At 48.3% G+C, this 26,875-nt stretch overlaps 1 protein-coding gene across 2 annotated transcripts in view; it reads right to left on the minus strand.

The window, feature by feature from the left end:
- ADARB1 (adenosine deaminase, RNA-specific, B1) overlaps nt 1-26,875 on the minus strand; it is a 61,542-nt gene that overhangs the window by 33,682 nt on the left and 985 nt on the right. The gene's annotated exons all lie outside the window — the stretch shown is intronic.

Consider the following 26,875-nt stretch of genomic DNA (forward strand, 5'->3'; position numbering starts at 1 on the left):
GTATGTGTTTTACAATTTCCACGACGGAAAGTTTTACTCAGGAGTCCTTTCCTCGAGGTCTAGAATGGGAGGTAAGATGTAGCAGGGGTGCAGGCTCACCGCACGCCCTCCGCAAGGCGCAGGTGCTCCCAGGGCTCTGGGCTGCGGGGTCAGGTCAGAAGGTGGGCGTGTGGAGGTGAAATTGAGCCTGGAGCGGAGGGTGTCAGGCGCACCACGAAGACAGGAGACAGGTGGCGTGCGAAGAGCACGAGGTTGTGTGAGAGAGGCAATCGCAGCACTTCAAAGAAACCCAAACTCTCCATTCTGGGAACAGCACACACTGACCCCTGGCTTTGAAACAGGCCGCAGGGACGTGCGCAGTGGGAGGATGGAGATGTCCTTCCCTCAGTACAACTCAAAACCCCGACAACACATACACAGGTGGGAGGAGGAGGGAAGACCGGCGGGGACTCGAGGGACCACACAGCATGGGTCCCTGGTCTTTCTGTGTTGTTATCCCAGACTTGGAGCCGAAGAAGCCAGCGACTTAGAAACACCAATGGGCACAGATCACAAAACCCCAACAAATGCTGCTCTCTCTGACAATGGACCAGCAGCGGTTCCTCCCTGCGGGACTGAAAGCGACAGACAGACTGCCCCACTCCAGCCAGACCCTCCCACCCAGCAAGGACAAGGGGGAGCCTCGCCTTCCCTACCCCCAGAAGAGGTCTGGTGGGGAGCCTGAGGTGATGTCCCCATCCCCTAACAGAGCGGCATGAGTGAAAGTCAGCTGACGCAATGGTTTATGTAAGATTTAGAGTCGTGTCCAAGTTTCAGTAAAAAAAAAAAATTATAATAATAATCCATCATACCAACAGCCAGGAAGACCTCAAACTGAACGGAAAAAAGACCATCAACAGACGCCAACCCAGAGACGTCTGTCTGAGGCTGTAAAGCAGCAGCGTAAAGAAGTGGGAGGAAGCAGTCTTAACAGATCTCAACACGCACTCGATAGCGTCAGTCCTCAAGCAGCACGCATGGCATTGCCAGGGAGACACACGTGGACCACATGGAACAGACAGAACCAGGGCAGGCCCCACGTGCCCGGCTGACGGCTCATGAGGCGGAAAGCAATTCAGTGAGGAGGGGCCAGGCCACAGATGGTGCTGCAGCCACCAGGCACCCGCGTCTCACACTATCACAAAATGCACTTGAGTTGGTCCGGGGCTCAGTGTGAAACATAGAACTATAAAACCTATAGGAAAATCATAGGAGAAAATCCCCAGGACCTGGGGCTGGGCAGAGCATGCTTAAGCAGACTAGACACCAAAAGCACAATCTATAAGATAAACTGGATTTTTTGACAGCTTGGACCTAATCAAAATTAAACATTTTTTTCCCTCTGCCAAAGACCCTGTAGAGAAGATGAAAAGACAAGCAACAAACTGGGAGAAAATATAACAAAGGCCACACATTGAACAAATGGAACACACAAGAAATTCTCAAAACAAACAATCCAATCAGAAAGTGGGCAAAAGTCATGAAGAGACCTTTCAATGAAGAGGATATTCGGATAAACATGAGAAAATGTTCAGTATCATTAGCCACCGGGGACATGCCACTTAAATCCATGTAGAGTGGCCAAAATGAAACCGGTTGCAACCCCAAATGCCGATGAATGTTTACAGCAACGTCTCCAAACTGGAAACAACCAGATGCCCCTCAACAGGCAAATGGTTAAACAGACTGTGGGCATGCCCATGCCAAGAAATACTGTGCAGCAATGAAAAGGACTGATACACGCAGTGACCTGGAGGCATCTCCAGAGAATTAGGCTGAGGGGGAAAAAGCCAATCCCAGCGTTACTTACTGTGTGGTCCCTTTATATAACACTAGAGGCCCGAAGCACACAATTCGTGCAAGAGTAGGCCTTCCTTCCCCCGGCTTCCTTCCAGCCACACGCAGGCACCCAGGACCTGGGACCCGGGACCCGGGTTTCCCTTGCAGCCCCGTCTTCATCCAGAAGGTCGTCCAGAAGGACATCCAGTCTAATTAGCATATTATGCTTTTATTATTATAGATTCTTGAAATGAAATAACTGTAGAGATGGAGAACAGATTAGTGGCTGCCAGGTATTGGGAGGGTGAGGGTTTGGCTACAAAAGCACATGAAAGTGATCCCAGGGACAATGGAAGGCTCTGGATCCTGACTGTATCCCAGTCAACAAATATCCTGACTGTGACAATGCATTGAGTAAAGGAAATATGGTTCTTTCTGTGAATCTACATGTGAATCTGCATTATCCCCAAATAAATCGTTTAATTAGAAGGCCCAATTATCATACCATTCATCAGTGAAGGGGGTGCAGAGCAGGCCGGGGGGGCGGAGGGAGAGCACGCTGCCAGGGACACTGACTGAGTCTGAGCCACGGGAGGAGCTGGCCCTAATGGAGCTCACCTGATTTATAGAGCGCCTGTTTCCCTGCTCTTACATATTAAAGTTCTTTAAAAGGACATGGAAATGTCTCACAGTGGAAAATGAGCAGGCTGTGCGCAGCGGCGGGAGGGCCGTGCGTGTGGAGAATGGGAGCCAGAAAGCTCTCGCTGAGCAGGAGCAACACTTTCACATTCTACAAATGCCAACTTTTGTATCAAAGGTTATAAAACAAAGCAAAACAGCAAATGCAAGCACTTTAGAGCATTTCACATAACCATTTTTCTTTCATTCTGAAAGCACGTCTTACAGCCTGAACTATAAACATCTAAGAATTAAAAGCCTATCAAAATCCCACATGGGCCTGGCCAGTGTGCTCAGTGGTTGAGCACTGACCTATGAACCAGGAGGTCATGATTCCATTCCCTGTCATGGCACATGCCTGGATTATGGGCTTGATTCCCAGTAGGGGGCATGCAGGAGGCAACTGATCAATGATTCTCTCTCATCATTGATATTTCCATCTCTCTCTCCTTCTCCCTTCCTCTCTAAAATCAATAAAAACGTATTTTTTTAAATGTATAGATTCAAAAATGTTTAAGACAAACATTAACCTTGATTAAACTTACTACTAATTATTACTGGACTAGAGGCCCGATGCACAAAATTCGTGCAAGAGTAGGCCTTCCTTCTCCCGGCTGTCAGCACCGGCTTTCCTCTGGCACCCGGGACCCGGGCCTCCTTCTGGCCGCAGGCAGGCACGCAGGACCTGGGCTTCCCTTGCAGCCCCGGCTTCATCCAGAAGGACAGAAGGATGTCTGGAAGGGCATCCGATCTAATTAGCATATTACGCTTTTATTATTATAGATTTACTTCATTTTAGTCTAAAAAAATGGTTTTGAGAAACATTTTACATATTTTTATGATTGTTAAAGGTTTTATTTTTAAAAGCCAACACTGCACATTTTTAAAAAGAGAAGTGTTAAATGGAGACTATGCCTATTGATTCTTTAGCATAAATCAAGCAACATACTAAAAGCTGTAGCTATAGAAAAAAACAACAACTGAATGATAATGTGATTATTTAACAAAGATAACTGAAGTATAAAATTTTTACATTTGAAGTAAGATAATCAAATTCAGCATTATCTAAACACAATATCACTAAAGCGTTCAAAGCTATCAACTTATTATATTTTACAATGAAATAGTTTCATTTCTAGGTAACCATCTAAATAATGGATGCTTAGTTTGGTTACCCCTTAGAGATTTTGTACACATGGAACAAATATAGCAGACTGTGCATAGCAAATAAGGTTCATGCATTACTTTTAGCAAACATGTTTCTTCTAGTGAAATGCAACATAGAATAATTAAAATAAGAAATTATCGCAAGATCGTAGAATACAAGATTAATACAAAAAAATTAATTGCTTTCCTATATATGAACAAGTGGAATTTGAAAGAGAAGCACAATACTGCTTACATTAGCACCCCCAAAATTAAACACTTAGATATAAATCAAACAAAACTTATATGAGGAAAACTACAAAACACCAATGAAAGAAATCAAAGAAGAACTAAATAAATGTAGAGATAGTCCATGTTAATGGGTAGGAAGACTCAATATTATCAAGATGTCAGTTCTTCCAACTTGATCTACAGATTCAAAGCAATCTCAATCAAAATCCCACCTAGTTATTTTGTGGCTATCAACAAAGAGATACTAAAGTATATATGGAGAGACAAAGACCCAGAAGCATTATCAAGATGTCAGTTCTTCCAACTTGATCTATAGATTCAAAGCAATCTCAACCAAAATCCCACCTAGTTATTTTGTGGCTATCAACAGGGATACTAAAGTATATATGGAGAGACAAAGACCCAGAAGAGCCAACACAATATTGAAGGAGAAGAACACAGTTACCTCTCAAGTCCTTAAGTCAGAAACATCTGTAAATAAAACAGCTTTACATTGGTTAAAAGTTACCTGCTGAGTACAGTTCATGATTAGGAGCTGTCTCCCAGCAGCTACGACCAGTCTCCGTTCACACGGGTTATGAACGCCTTAATAAGGCTGGACTCTGCCTGTGCCCGTGGCCCACATGTTGGCTGTTGTCAGACCATCCTGGGTAACCGTCCTGGGTGAGCCTGTTTCAATAGCTAGCTATGTGGCCTCGGGCAAGGCTCTCAAGGGCTCTGAGCCGGGCTAATCCAAGGGGATGGATTAGCACCTGCACACAGCATGCACTCTGGGCATCAGCTGTCATCATGACGACAGCACGGAGCAGGACCAACACGGACAGAGCCACATGCTTCTCAATGTTCCCAGTCACGTGTGGCTGTTCTTGATCAATCAAAACTCCAGGCTCGGCTGACAGGACAAAAAACTGATGCTGCTTGAAATGCTAGAGGGTGCGACCCCGGAAACAAATGCAGGCGAATTAATTCTGCCAAGCTGTTTGCAGCATAAGTCCCACAGTAGATATTAGAAACCTTGGTATTTTTAATCTCAGGAAAATTAAAGTAATTCTTCAAGAAATACATTTTCAAAGTCATGTTTCAACTTGTTCTCTAGCCATTAACCTCCCAGTTGCACGTGGCTGGTGGATTCTGTATGTCACAGCACAACGAGCACAAAGGAGATGGGATAAACCAGAGTTCCGTCTGGGAAATAAATACTCAGAAGGAAGGCCAAACTGAGCACATTCTCTCCAGGCAGAACGTCCACTGGAACCAAATGATGAGGTGAACAAAATCCTATTACTTATGATCAAACCCATAATGCTGTGAGGTAGAGTCATACCCAGAAAGATGTTTAGTAAATGAGAGTTCCAGACACGTAAAATCTAGAATCTTCGCATATATTTAATTAGCTACATTTAGCACTGAGATAACTAAACAGAACTGAGCTACTGGGAATGTTCATACAGCATGATCGGCACCTCTCTCTCTCTCTCTCTCTCTCTCTCTCTCTCTCTCACACACACACACACACACACACACACACACACACACACACGAGGCCATGGCATGGCACGGAGCCAGGGCCTGGATGTACCATAAGTGGGCAGATTTGGATAAAACAGTGAATAGACTGATGCAGCAACAGAGAGAGTAAAAACCCAAAAAGCTACTTCTCTGGGTTAAAACAACCAAACAGAACTGAGCTTTGGGTCTGAGCCTCATCCTTTATCCCCGCCTCCTCGCTCTGCTCCCCTGTGAGCCTGTGGAAATGAGGACGGTCTCAGAGTGGCAGAGAGCCTCCCTGTACAGGATGATGTTTCCGGGCAACTCCGACCCGAGTCCACTGGATAAAGGGCCATGTGTCCCTCTGCACGTCTCAGGGCCCTGGATGCCCCTAGTCAGAAGGTAGCACCTTCCAGATGAGCCCGACCCAGTGACCTCCGCGTGCCCAGTCTGTCTGAATAGGAGTCATGTTTCTTCAGTCAACCTTTCAACGGCCTACTACAGTCAGTAACAGAAAGACAAGCACTCAGCTTAAATAAGTTGTAGTCGAACATAAACAAAATTCCTTACAAAAATGTGAATGGACTTTAATAAGCTAACTTTTTAAAGCTTTACCTCACACGCTAATAAGCAAAAGGTGTCAGTTGTCAAACTGACAGAGCAAAGTCACAGATGATTTCAGTACAGGGCGGGGTTCACTCTTCATGGTGAACAAAATCCAGCGGCCTCCCAAGGGCCAAGGCCCTGACTCTCACAGGGAGTGCCCTTGGCCCCTGGCCTTCCCCAGTCTACACCCAGAATAGAAAACCATGCCAGGAATCAGGAGGGGCTGGGCTGGGGAGCCGGGGCTGCAAGAGATGGTCGGGCACCAGGGCTCAGCCATCAGTGATGGGGGGAGGGGGTCCCAGCCACTCCTCTCCTCCTGTGGCCTCTCTCTCTAGGGACCCTGGGAGGGGACTCAAGGCAGAAGTCAGGCATCCCCGAGCTCCTGGCCATAATGTCAAACACAGAATCTTAAACAGTCACTGAATTCTAACTCTAAGTCCAGTTCTAAGGATTGGAGAAAATTACCAAGGCTTTGCTCATATTCAAAGGTTTAGCTACAAGGATCATCACCTCTGCTTGCTCATACAGTTTATTTGCATCTGTATTTCCTAATTCTTACAATAATGAGAAACGTGGCTTTCTGTTCTAAGTCATCCTCTTGTACACAAAGATGCGTGCTCTGCAGAGAACTCTGGACTTGGTCTGGGAAGTGTGGGCCTGCGTCTGGACTGACACCTGCCCAGCGGCTGTCTCTGCCGTCTGCGGTCACCACTGAGCAGAAGAGGTGCCGGTTGGCCTTGACATCACAGCAAACTCTGGACGCCCTGCAGACTAGATCAGGGTGTCAGATCTCACAGTGACAGCGCTACTGCCAAAACAGAGGCAGAATTAATACCTGCAGGGTAAAGGACAAACCATCGGACGTGAGACGTGGGGAAGGCGAGGCAGCTCAGGGTACCTGGAGGCACCGTGGGGAAAGAGCGGGGCCTGGATCTAGTCCTGCCTGGGAAGCTGCTGCCCAGCGACCTTGCACAGGCCCCTCAACCTGCCATGAGCCGCCATAAAGTGGCATTGGCACAAAGGGACCTAAGGACTCTCAGCTCTCGGACACAGTCTTGCAAATTCGAGGCATTTATTTCATTAGATTATCACCACTACACACACTTCTAAACACGTATCTTTCACAACTAACATACACAGAAATGAGTCTGGCCTAAGCTAGAGAAATGTGTAAGGCCCACCAGCTGACTTTCAGATGGTCCCGTTCTCTGCTGTGGTCTGCGCCTCACCCACCTCGGGCAGGGCTCTGCAGGATGGGACAAGGGCCCCAGGAGAAGACTCGGGTGGAAATAAGACACAGCCCAGCCTGGTGGGCCATCGTCACTGGGGGCCCGACTGCAGGGCACCTCCACCCACCCTGCTGGAGGACAGTTGATGTGGTTGTCCTGTGCCCATGCTCACTGCAGGCTGCCGTCCCATGACTGCCACCTCCAGACAGTCAGGCCCCGGGTCTGGGCTTTGGGCGGGATGAAGGGAGGGCTGTCTTCCTGGGAGGGCTGTGTTCGTCTGGTGCGGGCACTGCTTCCAGGCCTAGCCATGCAGCCTCCTGTGAGCTTCTCAGTATTCTCTCACCTTCCCATAGCTGGATGGGGACGGGCAACTGCAAGGTGACTCCAGAACCTCCCGCTCAAGAGAGAACCAAGGACCGGGGTCCCTGAGTCACCACGAGAGCCTGCTGTGTCGGAGCACCGGGCTTGCTTCTTACTCGGTCACTGCCCCTCTGGTCCCATCCCCTGCCTCCTTCCCGTGTGTGTGTGTGTGTGTGTGTGTGTGTGTGTGTGTACGCACGCGCTCATGCACACAAACCCACACATGTGCACACGCTCCCGCCCCAGCACAGCAGGCCTAGGCAATCCAGCCTTTAGAACCGGACACAGATTGCTGGAGCCTGGTACCAGAACACCAAGGTAACGTCACCAGCTCAGAGTTGACCACAGAAGAAAAAACTTCACATTATTTTTATAACCACACTCTGTCCCTCCAAATGAACACACAGTAACAATGCATCTGATGCATTATCCAACCTTGCTCTATGTAACATGGCCTCATTAAAGTCCCATTCACGCCCTAACTGGTTTGGCTCAGTGGATAGAGCGTCAGCCTGTGGACTGAAGGGTCCCAGGTTCGATTCCGGTCAAGGGCATGTACCTTGGTTGTGGGCACATCCCCAGTAGGGGGTGTGCAGGAGGCAGCTGATTGATGTTTCTCTCTCATCGATGTTTCTAACTCTCTATCCCTCTCCCTTCCTCTCTGTAAAAAAATCAATAAAATATATTTAAAAAAAATAAAGTCCCATTCATTTAAAATTATACTTTATTTTCTGGAGTCAAGGAAGAAATGTGAACTGTATTTTCAAAACAAACACTGATAGCTACTTAAAGAATAGGCACTGTTAAGATTTGATCCAATTTCACAGTATTTCAAGTATAATTCCACACACTTAATTCTACACCTTTGCTTATAATTTCAACTGTCAATCTGCAGGGGCTCTGCCCACCCGTGCCTCCCGGGAGCAGGGTCCTCACTTGTGCTGTGAAGCCCAAATGCAATGAAATGCACCCCAAACCAGGGCCTTCTACCCATAACCTGTTGTTCAATGAGAGGAGTTGGGGGAGGAGGTCAGCAACTTTCAGGATTCGTACCTTCCCATGACAGACATGCATCTTCCACTCCTGCCAGAGGCTGGGAAGATCCCTTCCTCCTGATGCACACGGATGGGAGCAACACATCACACAGCCCACCTGCTCATCACTGAGTGGTACTCAGGGGGCCCGTTCCACAGCAAACCTCAAGTCTGGAAGCTCGGCTGTCCCTTTGCCACGGCCCTGCCACCCACACCTGTCCTGTGCATGCCCCAATCCCTGGGGCCAGCGCCCAGAAGGCTCTAATGGGTACTTGTTGGATGGACGAATGGGCGGATACTGGATGGGTGGATGAATAAATAGATGGATGGGTGGGCAGGTTGATGGATGGATGGATGGATCAATGGCTGGGTACATGGGTGAATGGAGGGATGGTGATGAGTGGATGGGTAGATGGGCAAATGGGCAGATAGGTGGATGGATGATGGGTGAACGGCTGGGTGGAGACAGGAATAACATCTCGTCCTACACCTCCAGCATGTAACCATACTCTGAACCTCACAAAGAGGCGTTCTCTCAACAAGGTGAAACCCGGGATGGAACCAGGTGAGAAGGCTGGCATGACAGTGCTTGCTCCCTCAGATGTGTCACCCACAGCCAGCTGCTCTATGAAGACAGACAGAATGGATCTTCAGTGCCCGTCCCTAGCAGGGCTCAGAGGTGGCACACCTCTATGGGCCTGGGTCTCCATTTCTACAAAAGGTCCCCCACCACGTTCACATCCCCATCCTGGTAACTGGGGGATCCCAGCCTCAGACTGCAGCACAGCTCAGAGTTGTTGCCCGCACGGCGGTGGGCTTCACATGGCATGCAGAATGACTGGGCACAGACAGGGCGCTATCACACTTGGGGCAAAGTACTCGGTGAGAAGGTGAAAATACAGGATCTTATTCATAAAACCTGGTGGGGAGAGCCTTCACGTTTCACCACCCCACTCCCCTCCCACCGTGCCTTTACTCCGCAACCATGGCCTGGGTGGGAAGGTGAGCAGCAACCACCTGGACAGGATGAGACCAGGGAAGGCGGGTGTGTGTGGTCTAGCTGTCCCCGGCAGTGACCTGGGCTCCAGGCCCCGCCAGGTCCCGGCCGGCAGGATCTGCCAGGGCAGCACTATCGGCTATGGAGGGCCTGGCCGAGTTGCACATTATTCTCTGTCAACTGTACTTTTTGATGACTCAGCTAATCCATCTGTGTCTCAGGCACAGTCAAGAGCCAACTGCCTGCCCGTGGAAGGGAGGACTGTATGGATAACTCAGGGGTGATGAAAATCACTGAAAATATACGGCTGCTGAAGCCGACAGCAATCTGCTGCTACACTGTCCTCAGCAAACAATAAAATTTGAAAATGTTCACATTATACCAGTCTTAGGAAGCTCCATACACATGATTTGGAGCACCTTAAAATTATACAATTAAAAGACGACATTTCACATCCTGTACACCTTTGCCAAAGATTTGGTATAAACAGGGCAGTCAGTTTTATTAAAATTTATAATTTTCAAAGGCATTTGTATTAAGTCCATATTATAGATAAGAACAGGTACTAACATATAACATTTTACTGTTTAATGAGAGTCACACTGAACTTACATAGAATGTCCAGTGAACTCGACATTTAATACATGGGCTTAATTGTTACATATTCCAACACTATCAATTTCTCAAGCTGTTGTAATAAAAATGCATCGTATTTGAGAAAGGTTTACCTACTGAAGAATAAGATTCTAGAACAGTGGTTTTCAACCTTTTCCATCTCATAGTACACATTTATTACTAAATTCCACGGCACACCAAAATATTTGAGAAAGGTTAACCTACTGAAGAATAAGATTCTAGAAGTGATTTTCAACCTTTTCCATCTCCTAGTACACATTTATTACTAAATTCCACGGCACACCAAAAAATATATATTTTTTGCTGTGACAAAAAAATTAGGTATAGTTTTGATTCACTCATACCAGACAGCTATTGTTGTGTTGGCTGTTGTCATTTTTTAATTTGACAATCTAAGGGAAAAGAGATCAGTGCCCTGACTAAATTGCATGTTTTAAAAATTCTTGCAGCACACCAGTTGAAACTGCTGTTCTAGATTCATGAAGACATTTTTAAAAAAACAAACTGATTTTAGAGAGAAAGGAATGGGGGAAAGGGAGCAAAGAGAGAGAGAGAAACATTAATCAGCTGCCTCCTATGAGTGCCCTGACCAGGGATGAAACCTGCAACCTTTTGGTGTACAGGATGACACTCCAACCAACTGAGCCAGCGGCCAGAGCAAGAAGACATTTTGAGTCTGTACATAATGGGGTCGATACAAACCATGTGAATTACAGTAAGTTCCAAAAGAATGATGACAGAATTTTTCTTGTACTTCTCAATATTTTCTCCAACATAAATGTTCAGTGATGAGAGGCCAAGTAAAAAACGGTGGTCATTCTAGCCCAGCCAGTGTGGCTCAGTGGTTGAGCGTCGACCTATGAGCCAAGAGATCACAGTTCAATTCCTAGTCAGGGCACATGCTTGGGTTGTGGGCTCAATCCCCAGGAGGAGGCATGCAGGAGGCAACCGATCAATGATTCTCTCTCATCATTGATGTTTCTCTCCCTCTCCCTTACTCTCTGAAAACAAGAAAAACATGTTTTTTTTAAAAATGGTGGCCATTCTAAATTTAGGGCATTTGATCAATATTTCTTGCAGTTTTGCTCTGGCCTTTGTCTTACTCTTCTGTTGCTTGACTTAATGACAGCTTGCTTTTTAATGCTTAACCGAGGAAACAAAACACATCAATGCTGTAACCTGAGATGAGAGTCTGGAGAATCCCAGAGACATGTGTGAAAGTCGCCCAGAAGACACCCAGGCCCCCTCGGGACAGGGCCTTTTGTCCTGGGCACACAGTGGGCACGGCGCCCATCAAGCTCTATGGGTCATGGTGCTCCCACCACTCCCAAACACAGGTCCCACCAGGCACAGTCCTCTTCGTAATATTTAGCAAGATGCTATTTTCCCAGGATTGCTGACTCTGAAACTGACTTCTTAGGAAGCCACACTAAAAACTGTGGCTCATTTTATTCCTGAGGGATGACTATCTCCTGCCACAGAACGGCCTGAGAATGCTGCTGTGGCAAAAGACTGTCTAGTCCCATCAGTTGGGGGGTAACAGGGTGACGCTCAGGGAAAGAGGCTCACTCGCTGCACAACCGCTGCTCCCCTCACTCAAGTATCTCTGCACCGAAGACATTCTCTATTCGTTCATGCGTTTCGATGAAGACAGCAAACTCTAACACCTTTTAAAGCAACAACTCACCCCCTCAAAGCCAGTAGTTTCTAATTTTTATAGTCATGGACAACTTTTGAGTCTGGTGTTAAGAAAAAATATAGGTTTTTATGTCTTAAAACATCAAGTTGAATTAAAGACTGAAATCACCTGGAATGATGAATGTAAGGAATTTGCTGTCTAGGTTTTTAAAAGGAAAATATTTTAACAATGGTTGCTATGGTCTTATTTCTTACAGCAGGGAAAGTATTTTAAATGTTAGAAAAGTCGTTACTGGAAGGTGGCAGCCTAGGGTAAACCATTATAAAGCAAAGATACAAACTTGTATGATTTCACAAATATCTAATGATTTCTAAACAAGTTTATAGACATGTTTTTAAATCTTCCTTTTTAAGCTAGCCCCTGTCTAAAATTCTACTAAATGCCAACAGGAGGCACTTGAAAATGGAAAATATAAAGTAACTGGCAGCAACATTAACTCACAAAGCTGCAACCCAGAACACATTCCTACATTGCATTTAAAGCCCAACACTTGACATTTGAGAATGAAAGTGAACACATCACCTTTCCTCTCCGAGCGTTTCCTGCGCCTCCTTTTGTACCGACGTCCCATGATGCTGAAGAAGGTCCCCATGGTCAAAGTCCCAGTGACAGGCGAGGCCATCCGGCCAAGCGGACACCAGCCGCCAGCCGCCAGCCCCAGCCTCATTCTGTGCCCCTCGCCACTGTGAATCGCTCCAGCAGCGCAGCTGCGACAATGCCAGCCCCCTGCCGGCACGTGGGGCTGCTCCTCCGCAGCCCAGGCTCATTCATCAACCCAGGAATCAGGGCGATCGCGCCAACAACACAGTGACCTCCAGCGCACCACCCAAAGTGGCATGAGACTGTTAACCCTTCAGGGCCGTCACGGGCACAGCACCGTGGCAGGGAGGAAAGACTTGCCAGGGATGCTTCCCAGGGGAGTAGGACTCTCCGAAGTCCCGTCTAAGTAAAAAGCCTGTCATCTTTACAAGAGACAGAGCGTCTCAAATAATGACCTGGAAGTGTCACTGAGAGGACAGCTCACAAAACAACCGGCCGCATTCGGGCCGCCACACCCCAGTGCAGAGGCAACCAGCGTCCAGAGGCGCCCCTGAGAGCGAGGGCGCCGTGAGGACTCACACGGACCCGTGCCCACCTGCCCGCCATGCCCCTGGATTGCCTTACCCCCCTTGGTTCCCAGGTGCCAGTCCACTGCGGGCTGCTTCACTAAGGCACTTGACACAGCCTCCCACCGTATGCCAAGCGAGGGGGGAGCAGACTCTGACCCCTTTGCCTGGGCTACCAGACCTGGGGGATGACAGCACAGATAGTGGGACCAGCAGTGTCAGGGCCAGCCTGCCTGCAGGGCCCACACGCCACGTGCACACATGTGCACATGTACTCGCACACGCATGCATGTACACACACTCACACAAGCATGCATGCACACAGGCATGCACACACCTCACAGCACATGCCTGTACCTTGGGCTCCAGCCTTAGGCACAGCACAGCCCACAGCCCTCACATCCTCGGGTCCAGACAGACTCGCTCCAGGCCCCAGGGAGATGCTCTCCCACATCCAGGCTTGAGTCCTTGTGGAAAAGGCAATGACATCCCAAAACGCAGAGACTGTGGGTTTTGGGGAGGAGCCGGATTGCGGGTAGCATGGGAGTGGAAGGAGCACTTGGGTACTTCTCTCAACTCACAGCAAGTGCGTCCCCCATAACAAAGCTCTTCTCCCAGCAACGCCCAGCATCTGCTCCCCAACTTACTTCCCCAAAGGCACGTATAGCAGCTAACTTTCCCACCGCACACAGCACCATTTCTCAGCAATTCCTATTACTCTTCAATTTGTGTGCAGGCAACCATATGGAAGCCAGACACCAGAATTACTGCGTTAGGTTTTTTAAAAGGCACCATTTCTCAGCAATTCCTATTACGCTCCAATTTGTGCACAGGTGTGTGCAGGCAACCAGATGGGAGCCAGACACCAGAATTACTGCGTTAGGTTTTTTAAAATAAAACTATTACTATGATTTAACTAAACTTTCAGTGTTAAATTAAAATTCAGCTCTCTTAAAATAATTTTGATTTCAACATTTGATACTAACCATCATTTATATTTTAAAACTTACTCTTAATTCATAATTTTGAAAAAGTATTCTCTAAAAACGTGGAAAAATTGGTATAATAATGTTTTGCTTTGTAATTTAGTTAAATTCACATTTTTAACAGGAATATATTCAAATTTTGTATACTTTAATTTCAATTACATATTTTATCATTAATCCTTTGGATCAGGTGCCAGATAAGAGGTATTTTAGACTTTGTGGTCATATGTTTCTATTGTTAACAAATATAACAAGGCTGGCATGGCCTTGGGGTGCAGAGGGGAGAGAAACTTCTCGTAAAGGCTGCCCCCCCTCCCTCTATCAGGATGGATTTCTCCAAGAAGTGAAAACCGCCTTCTTTCTTATAGTATCTAAGCATGTGACCTAATCACACTCCTCAGACCTGTGCTGTGAGCCCTGCAGACCACCCTACGAAGCGCCCAGGTGGCCAGCCTTGGTGGGACAGAGCCCTCAGCCCACTCTCAGGGAGGAAGAAGGCGAGGGACAGAGCAGAGCCCTGAACCAGGCTCCTAAGGCACCGAGAGGGACCTAGGGACAGGACAAAGAACCGGCGGCCTAAACAAGTGCGGAGGGGAGCAGGTGTATCCTTGTCCACATCCTGGACAGTTCCCATGGTGATTGTGGGACTAATGCCACAGGTGGGCAGAGCTCCCTCAGCTCTGTGGCCGTGAGCTGGAGTCCTTCCTCTACTGCTGCTGTGTTTTTACTGTGCCCCCAAAGGCGTGGCCTGAGGTATCCATTTTATGGGCTGGAGGCCCCCCTTCTACTGCTGCTGTGCTTGGACTGTGCCCCCAAAGGCGTGGCCTGAGGTATCCATTTTGGTAGAGGCAGCACTTGAACAACATCAAGTAACCCCTTCTCTCTGCACCCTTTACACCTTTGTGCTCAGGTCACCTTGGACACAATCCTTACAGCATCACTGGGCTGGTGGTCCTGCTGCTGCCCCTCGGATCAAGTTCGGATGCAGAGTGCATCCCCAACAGAGGAATCCAAAGGCAACCACAGGAATCAAGAAACCACAAAGGAGGCGCCCCTGAGAGCGAGGACTCACTCGGACCCATGCTCACCTGCTCGCCATGCCCCTGGATTGCCCCGGTTTGGCTCAGCGGATAGAGCATCAGCTGCAAACTGAAGGGTCCTGGGTTTGATTCTGGTCAAGTGCACGTACCTTGGTTGCAGGCATGATCCCCAGCCCCGGTTGGGGCATGTGCAGGAGGCAACCAATCGATGTCTCTCTCACACCAATGTTTCTTTCTCTCTGTCTCTCCCCCTCCCTTCCACTCTCTCTTAAAAAAAAAATTAATGGGAAAATATCCTCGGGTGATTAATGGAAGGAAGGAAGGGAGGAAGGAAGGAAAGAAGGAGTCGGAAAAGGAGACTCAAAAAGGAAAACATAAAGTTCTTCAATTATTTCAAATAAGAAACAAGAAAACCTATTTTAGAATACAGTCACTTATTGCCTTTAAAAACTGTGTTTGGGGATTCCCATGGGTTTCTTTATACTTATTCCCGTGCCATGCATCAGAGCACGTGTGCACTTGACCATGAACACGGCCACGCACTGTGCCTAACCAGGCTGGAGGCAGAGGCTGAGCCAGCAGCTCCATTCCGCAGCGGTAAGCTGGCCTGCTGAGAAGAGCCGCGTAGTCAGGTCTCCAGCCTCTGAGGAGGAGCACGCAGCCGCTGAGACTGGCCCCAGGGGTCTCTTAACGGGGACTGAACCACGGAAGAAACAATTTGAGAAATGGAGCCAGAACTTGTAGAGCTCCCTTATCCAGGAGAAAGAGCTTAATACTGCCAGAGTCCTGGGGAGGCCAGAGCAAAACAAACACAGAATTAATAAAAGAGCAGACGGTGAAAAGCTGCCTGGATTAGGATTCTTTACTAATTATTCTGGGGGAATAATGCTTAGAGAAGTCAGAGAAAATAAGGACCATCTCCCCAGATGCTGGAGACACGGTTTTGAAAAAATAAACCTCATGGTCTCTCTGTGTTAGGGTTTCGTTTGGGTCTAGTTTCTCCAGGAAGCGGAGCTCAGTCTCTAGTTTACCCCCATATGGGAAGAGGTGGCCAAGGGGCCGGGCCACCCCAGGGTCTGCTACGCTCTCTGCGCCCCTGCTCCGCAGGCACGGATCTGGGTGGGGCCACCACCAAGTTGCTGTGGTGACTTCACAGCCTTCCTACCGCTTTCTTAAAAGAGAAGATTATAATTTCTCCATCTCCACCATAACCCTGACCTCTGAGGGACAAAACATTTATCATCAAGACAATTCACAGTTTATAACCAGCATATTCATAAAAAGAAAAATGTGCAAAGGATGCGTAAATCGGTATCTAAGTCGGGGAGCAGTGAAGATGGACCGACTCAAAGGCTCTCGGCTGCGCTGTGGGGAGTGAGCCGCCCCAGCGCACTGAAGGCTCCTGGCTCAACCCACCCATACGTGATGGACGCGGAGGTTCTCCAAGAAGGTACTGCTTGAAGTGAAACACACTAAACCCAAATCCAGGAGAGATGCTGCCACTAAAAATCAACTTGGGGGTTAGAGCTAATGTTGTAAAAGACACAGTAGCAAGTATGATAGGAGGCCCTCTGCTGGGGTCAGCCTGCCACCTGGGGGTCTGTCTCGGGTGGCGTGTGCCATGTTGTCAGTGGGGGCAGAGGTTCCCACTGTGTCCTACATTCTGCATTTGTCTACTTCACATCCACTCATCACAGGCAGATTATATTAACTCTATTTTCTTTCTCCTGATGCTCTGCCATTGGGAGCCTTGCTGACCCCGGGAGAGATGCCCTCCCAGGGCTAGCCGGTCTGAGGGACAGCAGAGGGCTCGGCCAGCAGTGCGAGCTTCTCCTTCTCCAGCTCACTCACCTGAGGCAAAGCTTCCCTGCCCGGAAACAACCTGGGCCAGGGCCAGGCACCCAGAGACCACCTTCAGCGCCCACCGCCCACCAGGATTCTTCAAACTGGCCACTCCTAAGCTTTCACCCTGTGGAAGCCCCAATAAAGTCTCTGGCCCGGGCCTCTCCATCACCGCTGTCTGCCTCCTGGCCAACATCGTGCTCCCCATATGGCGTGGCACGCCCCCGCCTCCAGGGAACTGTAAGGAGTAAGTCTTATTCCAATGGCACTGGCTCTCTCTGGGGTCACTCAGCCCCCCCATTAGAGCTACAGTTCCCAGGGTACCAATGGGGCCGCAGAGCATTCTCTAGACTTGCTGGGTCTGACAACACCAAGTCTACTTAGGTTCCTGCTACCTAAAGGGCGTGTAATTAATCAGACACACAGACTGACAGTCAAGCTGTACCATCCTACTTGATATTTGCTCTACCTTCAGCTAATGAGTTCGTTAAAAATGCCAGTTACATATATTTTGCTTTCATCTCATTAAGTGATCATTTCCTTATTTCCTCATCAAATGACATAACCCAATGCCCAGGAAATCTTCAAAACACAACAAATGCTGTACTTTTTGCTTTTCTGAAGATCAGAGTGATTCGGATCCAGCAGCAGGAGGAGGCACGCGGCGCCCTGGCTGTGGGGCTGCCTGTGCGTGGCCGGGAGCAGCCGCGGGAGATCCGCTCTGACGGCCGTTCCACAGAGAGTCCCCAGAGTTAAGTAATGCCTGAACTCTGCGCCCATCACTTTCTTCTTCCCGTCCTTTCCAAGTCCTGCTTCTACCTCCAGGACTGTTTCAGAGAAACGCAAAAACAGACACCTGGGCCCTGACCAGTTTGGCTCAGTGGATAGAGTGTCAGCCTGCAGACTGAAAGGTCCCAGGTTCAATTCCAGTCAAGGGCATGTACCTTGGTTGCGGGCATATCCCCAGTAGGAGGTGTGCAGGAGGCAGCTGATTGATGTTTCTCTCTCATCAATGTTTCTAACTCTCTATGCCTCTCCCTCCCTCTCTGTAAAAAAATCAATAAAATATATTTAAAAAACACACACACACAGATACCTGCATTCACAAGTCAAGAAACTACAGCCGAACAACAGTGATTTAATGCACCAGGTATGGTTTCTGTAACCAGTACAGACACCTGCATTCACAAGTCAAGAAACTACAGCTGAACAACAATGATTTAATGCACCAGGTATGGTTTCTGTAACCAGTAAATTTACAATTTATAATTGAAAAAACGCTTTAAAGCTCTTTTTTCCCCCACTTTAAAACACATCAATTTTAGACTTCGGCTGTCATGTCTTTGTGAGTTAATAACTACTGAATTCTAGGAGAACGTCATAAATAGCCACACGCCATTGAGCATCTGACGTTCCTGGCATCTAATTAATTTTATTTTTATCTCTGTCCTCGGAGTAAAGACTCCAAAATGTAATGTTCCTAGAATATTAATTTAGGATGAAACTCTTAAAAACTATTTTTCTACTCTTACAAGAGGAAAAAGAGGAGTTTATTCCATTAGAATTCTAAACTCTCTAAATGAGTCAGTTATTCATCAATTATTAATATATAATCGACACATGGGAATCTGTAACGTTACTTAACTTAATGTTAAAGTACTCCGGAAATAGCTGCTAATAAGACACATAGCCAACAGTCATTCATCCCAGTGCAGTGAGCAATAGGGTAGTCCCGTCTGTTTTCAGGAGCCCCCGTTCTAACGAGAGAAGGACAATCAATAGTGTGTCTAAGCAGCGAAATGGCCTGGGACATACGTCGGAGGAGATGGTGCCACCAGGGAAGAGGACAGGGCAGGGGGATGGGGGGTGGCTTTGAGTTTTGAGGAAAGCCGTCATGAAGCCGAGACGAAGGCTGTGAGGGAGCAGAGACGCTGGGGAAGAATGTTCTTAGAACACAGAAGGGCCAAGACCCTGAGCAGCACCCAGCAGCCCAGGAACAGCCAGGAGTCCCGAATGGCAAAGGTGAAGGCTGGAAGGTCCTGGAGGGTCAGCTCGTAGGGTCTCCTGGGCCTGGGCCTGAGCCTGGGCCAAGACGTGGTAGTCACTCTGCCCAGGAGTTTTAAGCTATTTCTGGCCTCAGGTCCCTGGGAAAGAGCAGCCGTAGGGACAGGGCTCACCCAGGAAGACTGGTGAGGAGCCCAGCACAGACAGAGTAGGTAGATCAGCGTGGAAGGCAGGGGACAAGCGAGAAATAACCAGGCTCTGGATAGATTCTGACGACTTCCCCAATGGCTTAGATGTGGGGCAGGAGAGAAAGGATGGCCCTGCTTAGGGGCTGAGGGCCTGGAAGGACGGAGCTGCTGAGACAGAGACTGCCAGTGGGCTGGGCAGTCAGGAGTTGGGTTTGCTGTCTGAGGTTGGAGATGTCTGTGGATCCCCAAGAAAAGATGCTGGGTGGACCCAGATCTGAGTCTGGACAGCACAAGGAAGCTCTGGGCTGAAGAGTCAGGTGTGGGACTCACCTACACAGAGATGAGCGGGGTGAGATTCCTGAGTCCTGAGCACAGACAGAGCCGGGAGAGACCAGGACTGAGCTGGTAAGTACACTGGGCAGTGCTCGCTGCTGGGAGGGTAGGAGAGGGAAGGATGGGCAGGGAGCTTGTGAGGGAGCAGCCACAGGGCACGGTGTGTAGTATGTTTATTAAGTGGCCTGCCAATCACATCATCTGTATTAGCTTACTTAGATTTCACCAAGTCTCAGTACAGGAGACGCTGAGATGACTGACAATGGACAGTCTGGACACGGCCACCATCTGTCTTACAACATGCAAGCCCTCGTGAGTGGAGGTGTGCAGTGTGCAGTGTACAACCTGCACGGCTGGACAGTGTGGCCTTGAGAACAGCACCGAGTAACCAGCACGGACCCCTGAGCAGGTCCTCCTGGTGGAACATCTGCTCTGCCTCTTGCTGGCCAGAAGACCTTGAGAAGTTCTCACCCTTACAGCTCCTCGGATTCCTCATCTGTACAACACGGTGACAGTTACGGCACCCCCACCCCCCACCCCAGGCTTGCTGGGAGAATCCAGCGAGGGCACAGTGGCCACTGGGCTTTAGCTGCTGTCATATCGTCAGCACCCCCACTTTATGAAGGTGAGCCCCGCAGCTGGAGAGGCTAGATGGCTTGTCCAAGGTCACACACTGGGGAAGTGGCAGAACACTGGGGAATCCGGGACATTCTACACTCTTCCTTCTCCTGCAAGGCAGCCCAATTAAAGCAAATTCACAACTACTCAAGTTTACTGTTTTCACTATGTTAAGATTCCTCACAATTTTTAAAATCAACACATATGTATTTCTTTAACACATTTTTGTTTTCTATATTAAAATGGTTTCAAATAGATTGGGATAAGTCTAGTTATCAGTCTACTTGCAACATTCCTCCACTCAAGATCATGGATTCAATTAAGCTTCTTCCATTTTCTTTTTTTCCCCCCCAAATATATTTTATTGATTTTTTACAGAGAGGAAGGCAGAGGGATAGAGAGCTAGAAACATTGATGAGAGAGAAACATCGATCAGCTGCCTCCTGCACACCTCCTACTGGGGATGTGCCTGCAACCAAGGTACATGCCCTTGACTGGAATTGAACCTGAGACCTTTCAGTCCGCAGGCCGACGCTCTATCCACTGAGCCAAACCGGTTAGAGCTCTTCCATTTTCTTTTAAGGTGACTTTACCAAGAAGTTTTGAATTCAAGTAAAAATCTACATTTCTCAAATCAGTATAGCAGGTGTTAGGTTTAGGGAAAAAAGGGAGGGGCGAGGCCCTTGATTTGGAGGCCCTATAATTAGCTCCAATAGCCAAAAGCGACCTAAAGGAAGGAAACAGTCACAGACTGTGGCACGTAGATGGCTGAGGTGGTCCACGGGAGGCTCAGGTGGCTCACAGACAGCTATGTTGGCCACAGATGACTCAGGTGGCCCATGGATGGCTTACGTGGCCCACAGGTAATTATGGTGGTCACCAATGGCTCAGGTGGCCCATGGATGGATAGCTATGGTGGCCACAGAAGGCTCAGGGACCCACAGATGGCTAAGGTGCCCATGGGTGGCTCAGGTGGCCCACTGATGGACCATGTGGCCCATGGAAGGCTCAGGGGCCCACGGATAGCTCAGATGGCATGCAGATGGCTCGGGTGGTATGCAGATGAGTGCTGGCAGCAGAGAACAATGCAGACCTGCAAGGTCTGGTGCTAAGGGGGCTCTGCTTCCTACTTATAGATTGAGAGAAAGTTGGAAAGAAATTGCTGAAAGTCTGAACATAAACTTGAAACTAAGTTAAATTGATAGTCACAGTTTAAATGGGTATTTTTAAGGATTAATTTTGAATCATCCTTTAAAAACAATGCTTACTATAACTGACTATTAAAAACAAAGTAGAACACAAACCTTTTAAAATATAAAGTAAAACCAGCTGGTCCTTCAAAGATGACAAAGCTCATTCTAGAGAGCAACTAACTTCTGGCTGAGTTCATCTACTGTAAAACAGCTGGTCCTTCAAAGATGACAAAGCAGTTTTGCTCATTCTAGAGCAACTAACTTCTGGCTGAGTTCATCTACTGTAAATAATTCCAGGGTTTTTTAAATGAGAAATGTATAGGTTAAGGCAATAGCATAGCTCTGCCAGTGTGGCTCAGTGGTTGAGCGTCGACCCATGAACCAGGAGGTCAGGGTTTGCTTTCCAGTCAGGGCACACGCCCGGGGTGTGGGCTCAAACCCTAGTATGAGGTGTCTAGGAGGCAGCCGATCAATGATTCTCTCTTATCATTGATGTTTCTATCTCTCTATCCTACTCCCTTCCTCTCTGAAATCAATAAAAATATATTTAAATAAGTATATAAAATGGTTAAAACCTGTTGAACAAAAAGTTTTTCTAAGGAAACTGGTATTGGGCCTCACAGAGGGAAGGCATAGAAAAGGTACTAATGGCCTGAAAATGGAGTTTTTTCCTTAGTAGCTGTCTCCTCGTTGTCTTAGCATGATCCTATAGCACCATCTACTGTCTGAAGTTGTCACTCAAGTGAGCCAAAGACAGGCCCTGGCTCCCAGCTTGGCTGCTGTGGGCACTGGCCTGTCCCTCATCGTGCAGTCAAGGTGTTCTGTTCTGCACACACACAATGTCACCGAACATCACCGTCAGGCAGGCCACTCCAGACGCGGATCAGCACATCTACGTGGGCCAGAGGGCATCTCTGGATGGAGGCATGGCTAACTGCACACATCTGTCAGAATAGAGCGAGTGTACACTTGAAATGAGTGAGTTTTTACATCTCAATGAAGCCAACTTAAAAACAAAAATCCCAGAAAAAATTGTATAAAAAGTCAGAACCTCAATTTGAAATAAAATAGAGATTTCAAGAAAAATGAATGAATATACTCCAAAAAGCAGAATGAAACGCTGGAAGAGACCCGGAGAAAGCAAAGGAAGCATGTGGTTCCTCTCTCAATGAGAAAACAGGCTCAGGGCCAATATTCGCAGACACAGGTTACCTCGGACTCCAAAAAGCAGAATGAAACGCTGGAAGAGACCGGGAGAAAGCAAAGCGAGCATGTGGTTCCTTTCTCAATGAGAAAACAGAGGCTCAGGGCCAATATTCGCAGACACAGGTTACCTCGATTCAGGCTCACTGTCACCACAGTCACCCCCCTTGCACATACGAGGAGACTGGGCAACTAGCCCAGGACATGGTGTTGCTGGGGAGGGCCAGGCCTACAGCCATTCTCGCCCTCTGCTCTACCATCCAGGCAACGTGAAGATGCAGGAAACGATAAAACCGAACCAAAAGGCACGGCTCAATGACAGGAAATCAAATGTGGGCGACTTTCGGCAGTCAGAGGGTGCAAGAGAAGTCATGCTAACCCTTCCTTTTGCCCGAGAAAAAGTCCTGGTGTGGGACATGGAGAAGAAAATACAACCACATGCATTTCACTTGGTTCTGTGACAAACAACATTTACTGATCATGATAATATAATACAAATACCATTTCTGGATCTGAAACTGATTGAACTGTGGGTACAGAACAAAATGAAGTTTTCTACTTCGATAATGTGAAAGGAAACAGAAAAACAAACCTGACCGAAGCTGAACAGTGGCAAGAGTGAGAAGAGGTGACTGGGCACAGCAGGGTAAGCGCTTCCCTATGTCCCACACGGTGGGGAGCCGGGAGGTGTCCGAAGTCCAGGGAACAAGGACGGGTAAGCACACACAGTTCTGAGCTAACCAACAGAGGAACGAGGCTGCTTCACCCGCTAGCTGACCCAGTGCTCCTCCCCAAGCCTGTGGCCCTGCCCCCTTCATCAGGGATGCCATGAGAGTTAAATACACATTTTCTCTGTCTCCTTTGTGACTATAGCTGGATGCCCAACACAGTTCTGGCCAACAAGATACAAGTAAAAATATACTGGCGGCTTCTTGAATGCCCCAATATAAAGGACAAACATGGGCTGTACTGCCTGCTCCTTCCCAGTTGTTCCTGCCTTGAATGTGGATGTGGTGACTGGAGCGGTGGCAACAACACTGCAACCATGAAGGAATGGTAACGAGAACTGCAGAGACACTGGCCCAGATTCCTGACATGGTTGTGCTCTAATTCAACACTAGTGAAAACCTACCTTTACATTACTCTTAATGAAATAAATGAAGAAATAAATCCCCTGTTGTTTAAGCCATTGTAGGTCATGTTTTCTGTTACTTTCAGCCAAAAGCACTCCTAACTGACACAAGAGAGGAGAAGGCAGGAGAAGTGTAATTGAGCTAAATCCTCCTCTATCTGAACTAAAAGTCATCAGATGATGTCTAAAACTTATTTTTTTAAAAAGCAAGTATATATTTTAGAAACGGGGCATACGGCAGGGACTGCCATCTGTGAACCAACATCCTTCCTTCTTTCTCGAGGCAAAGCACCCACATTCTAGTCACCTTACAGCCAGTCATGGTCACACGACTAAAGGTAAGTCCACTGGGATGAAAACAGAAGTGTCTCCTGACAGCTCCTGGGGACCTTCTCATCGTCTTAGCATGATCCTATAGCACCATCTACTGTCTGAAGTTGTCACTCAAGTGAGCCATGCACGGGGCTCTGTCATTCTTTCTCCAGCACACGCCCAACCGTGTGTGAGTTCATAGGGCAGGTCGAACACCAGGACAGAAAGCGTCTGGGGCACTGACAGCTGGAACCATTCCAGCCCTGCCCACCAAGCAGACACGGCTGTGGGGGGAAGCCTCTTCTCTCCCTTGTGCTGGACCTCTGATTCCTGCCACTGGTCCTAACACTGACCAATCCAGAAACACAGAGAGCCACAGCCCTTTAAAATAACTCAATGCTGCCTCTAGGGAGGTGAGCGCTCTGGACAGTGCTTTTTACCAAAGGCCCTTCCAAATTATGTGATTTGTCTCACTTTGACAGCATCACTTTGATAAAAAAAAAAATGAAACAAAACACAGGTCTGTTCTTTCCCCCACCCCCACATGCATCTACCCAAGGCCCCTCCCCTCCACGCCCCTCCCACAGTCACAGCCCCTCAGGCCCACCAGGCTACCGCAGCCAGCCCTCTCCTGCCCCCGCCCCTGCTCCACAGCCTCTCCTGTCGTGTGCCTACCTCCCCAGGTGACTGCCCAGATAACAGGCTCTTCTTTCAAGACTCAGTTCCAGCTCACCCCACGAAGCTCGCCGCCCCTGCCTCCAGGACAGGCTACCTGGCTCCCCACTGCTGTCACAGCACCAGCAGACACCACAACCCTGAGCCCACCAGACGCTCATGTTGAGGCCAAAGGCCATGTTGTCCCTTCCCCAATGCCTGCCTGGGAAGTGCCAGTGAAACAAGGGACCCCACCTCTCCCTCCAGCAACTCGGTGCCTTTTTCTTCTAGAATGGGGCCCACGGATCTCTCATCACAATGCGAGGGAGTGGTGGAGAGGCCACATCGAACGCTCTCGCCCATGTCTGAGGTCACCCGTGGCTGTAAAACCAGGCAGGCGCGCCCATGGTCAGTGGTGGTACATGGCTGCTGGGCACAGCTAGGCTGGGCTGAAGGGTAGCCAGGACCATCTTTCTGAACTATCGCACATCAAGGAAGGTCCACGAGAGGGCGCTGCTGTGCTTCCACAAGCGCCTTCTGCGGCAGATGCCTTCAGAGAAACTGAAAAAAAAGCAAGGGCGGGAGGATGCCAGACTTTCCTGCATCTACAAACCAAACCCTTCGTTTTTTACGCATCAGTCTGAAGGTATCTGCATCCATTATTTTATGTTTAGTCACGACCAGACACAAAACAGCTAGAGGAACATTATTCACAGACTCCTAAGAACCACGCATGCACCCAATACTGTATAGGCAATTGGATTTCTTTTTTTACTTTTTTTGGGATTGGATTTCTATGTTCCCTGCTGGTCCTTGTCGACTAGCTTCCCCAGCCCATGGCCACCAGCAGGTGGCTGTGGTGGGTGGCAGTGGTGCCCCACGGTAACCACGTGTGGAAGGGTCTGCACATTCTAGTGGGGTCTCCAGGCACTTTGTGGGCAGAGGGCACTACGTGGGACAAGCAGGACGTACCAGAAGCAAAACGCTCCCACACGAAGGACACGTGTAGGTGAAAGGGTTCACCATCCCCACGCCCAGACCCTACTGTTACGTACAACATGATACTTTCCACACCCACTCACGTCCCAGAAATGTAACCACCGTGAGAAGACGGGGGGCTGCACCTGTTTCTTTCGGAGCTAATCCACGAGCCACCACCAGCTCTGCCGCATGGCTCCCGCCATCACCCAGCACCCGGCTCCACCTGCCTTCATAGGTGTCCGTCACAGTGGCTCCTTTGAGAGCAGTGGTGCCTGAGATTTTACATGGTGACCCAAACATTATTTTAGTATGAATTCCTAATTTCTCTTTTATTACACTCAGGCAGTATAGTGCTTTTTAAAATTATATGGTTATACGTGTATAAAGCAGTATCTTCTAAGAATTTCAGAATAAAAGGGGAGTTACTGAGTAACTGTTAGAAAAAGAATGCCGTGGGGGCCATGAGAAACGCTGAGAGGGCTTCGAAGTTAAACAGGAGTCCAGGCTCCCTTGACCCCTCTCTGAATGTGCACAGTTGGGTAAACACCACAGGAACGCCACAGTCCACCCCAAGGTGCCCCAACCTCGGGAAGACACAGAAACAACTTCAATCTTGTTAAGGAATAAGCAAGGCAAGAGCGGCATCTGTGCCCGACACTGAACAGGAGGCCGCATGCCTACAGTGCCCCCGCCAGACCTGCCCAAGGGTTCCGAGAGAGCTCGATGGCATGTCATGGGGCTATGGCGATGAGGGCTTCAACTAGCAAATATGGTTTTTAGCCCAAAAAAATTCATGTTTATTTACTTTATTTTAAGCCACCTTGAAAAAGGAAAAGCATATATATCAGACTATTTGTTGCCAAAATTAGCTCATTTTGTGAAAAACAAGAAGAAACACAAGCCCTCTATTGTGCAGTCATGTGTTAGTGCGCAGTCAGGAGACCTGACTCAGAACGCGGTGACGGCTTAGCTGCAGCCCTCTCCTTTGCTTTCTCAGCATGCGCTTCGGATAGCTCCTCTGGCCTGATTTTTTTTTTCCTATGGCTTTAAGGACAATTTATTTTTGCAAAAGATTATAAATGCTTCATTTCTCCAATGCATGTTTACACTAAATAAAAATACTTGCTCTTCCACATAAGCAGCATCACACACGCAATCGTTCGCACCTGCAGCCTGTTACAGGTAGGTGGTCACTACCACACTTCGCTCCACAGCACTAGGCACAGGTCCCCTTCCGACCCCGCCAGCCCAGGGATTCTAGCTTTCAGTAAATAAAGCTACAGAGAAGCCGATTTCGTATCACGATCAAATAAAAGAAGATCTGTGACTGAAGATAAACT

Source organism: Myotis brandtii, unplaced genomic scaffold (assembly GCF_000412655.1).
Source record: "Myotis brandtii unplaced genomic scaffold, ASM41265v1 scaffold577, whole genome shotgun sequence".
NCBI classification, from domain to species: domain Eukaryota; kingdom Metazoa; phylum Chordata; class Mammalia; order Chiroptera; family Vespertilionidae; genus Myotis; species Myotis brandtii.